This window comes from Carlito syrichta, unplaced genomic scaffold (assembly GCF_000164805.1).
Source record: "Carlito syrichta isolate Samal-C Ts95f unplaced genomic scaffold, Tarsius_syrichta-2.0.1 Scaffold28617, whole genome shotgun sequence".
In the NCBI taxonomy this organism is placed as follows: domain Eukaryota; kingdom Metazoa; phylum Chordata; class Mammalia; order Primates; family Tarsiidae; genus Carlito; species Carlito syrichta.
Genome location: NW_006972713.1, coordinates 1,295 through 3,358, shown reverse-complemented (window position 1 = coordinate 3,358; position 2,064 = coordinate 1,295). Strand labels below are relative to the sequence as shown.

At 37.2% G+C, this 2,064-nt stretch overlaps 1 pseudogene; it reads right to left on the bottom strand.

Moving 5' to 3' along the window:
* Positions 1–1,091: 1,091 nt before the first annotated feature.
* Positions 1,092–1,688, bottom strand: LOC103270883 (annotated as a pseudogene).
* Positions 1,689–2,064: the final 376 nt, after the last annotated feature.

Here is a 2,064-nt window from a genome sequence, read left to right as displayed (position 1 = left end):
CTTTCTATATTTTTGCTAATCTTGGGCATTTAAATAGGCATTCATTTCTCACGTGTCTATGAAGAGTCTTGTGTCCAAATGTTCTGAAGACATACATTTTAATGTTTATTCTCAACTTGATACTTTACCCTGTTTGTATGTTATTCCATACCCGTGGGTATACATATACCAAGTACATCTATTTTTGTTTGAATGTAATATCACTTTTCTCAGCCACAGAGGTAATGATGGGTTAAGCATAAAGTTAGATGTTTTTATTTCATAAAAAGTATACTTCCATCCACTGCTATCACCAGCACCCTCAACTTACTCTGCAGGAGATAAGAAAAAATCTGTAGATTGGTTTCTATTCAGGGAAGTTCTCTGTCCTATGCAGTGTTACTAATTAATTGGTCCAGTTCTGAGTCAAGTATTCTGCTACACTTTAAGAAGCATTGGTACTAACTTTCTCTTTTGGTCTTTATTTTATAAGTTAGAACTTTGAAGAGGAAAAGGTGCTGCATGTTTATTGTTATTCCTTTGTATAACTTTGGCATAATGTTTATAAGCTATGAGAATCAGTTGTAAAAGTACGGTATTAGCCATTTGTTGTTAATGACAATATAAATGTTCATCAGGGGTAAGTATGTACATTTTCTTTTATAGAAAACCGAATGTACTTTAGACATGAGGGCAACTATTTAAGGAATGGCTTCATGTATGTTATTCTTTATTCAAGACAAGATTGCTAGTGAAACATGGTCTTCTTTCAAACTCTTTGTATGAAGATGCTGTACCCGGTGGAACGGTCCTCAGGTGTTTATTTAAATGCTATGCTTTGCAGGTTTCAGATTTAGAAATCTCAATAAAGTTAAATAACCACAACAATCAACATCAAAGCCTAAGATTTGATCTTACTTAACATCACTGCCTCACATGAATGTGTAAATTTGTTCCAATTGAAGAAAAGTCATCAGGTAAGTTTTGACTGTACATGCTATTACTTCAGGTTTTTTTTCTATTTTATTTTTGTGTACATATTGCTTTAAAATCAGTGAATTTCTGTTGTAGCTCTAGTCACAATAGCAAAAACATGGAAAAAAAGAAAAAAATCAGTGAATTTCCAGGCCAGGTTTGGGTAATTGAAGGGCCTTAATACATAGTTTATACTGTCTAGACCCAAGGTATGTGGCAAATGCTGTCTGGAGCAAAATGAGAAATAACATTTTTCTACAGACAGGCTTAGAAATCCTGATCCTGTAATTTAAGATGTTTTCTTTCTCTGGCAGCAGAGTTGATTCATACCTGACTGCTAGACCACCATTCACAGATATAGCCAAGAAAACAGGACACCGACCACCATAAACAAGACCAACTAATCCACTCTGTGTTATGGTACAGGTTCCACAATTCAAATCACCTGTATTCAAAGGAAAACTTACAAAATTATTGCAAACTACATTTGATGTCAAAAATGGGATCACAACCATTGATAAGCCAGCAGTTATACGAGCTTTTGTCATGTTCAAGGTGCGTCGAAAAAGACTGTTTGCTATTAAGCCACAGAGAGCAGCATTAAGTCCAACAAATGTTGATCCATGTTCAAGGAGATTCCTGTCTGCTTCGGGAAGCTGGTTAATTTTTCTGGTTATGACATCGAAAATTGTGAAGTTTTTCTTGTTGGTATCACCGGGTTTGTGATTGTCCATCTTGAGCCTCTGCTTCTCTCAGTAGCTGCTACCTCTCCAGATCTTCCTCAGCCATGCTTGACAGAGTTCACTGAAACCTTCTCTCAACTCGCCTGGGTGCAGCCATCTTTGGCTGCCCTACTTCCGGGTTACACCAGCCCTGAGTCTGCTGGTAAACAGACATCTGGGAACAAAGGACTGATTTCTTACAGGGATTTGAATGAGACACCAGGGGACCAAAGGAAGGTCAGTCAATGAGTTGTACTGTGCCCAAAACCTTGGTTATTTATAATATGGATTATGTAAGAATGATGAAGTCAGTGCCTCCAGCTGTGTTATCCTCTCTAAATCTATTCATTTTGCTGAAGTTCCCACTGTCTTTTTTTTGGGGGGGGGG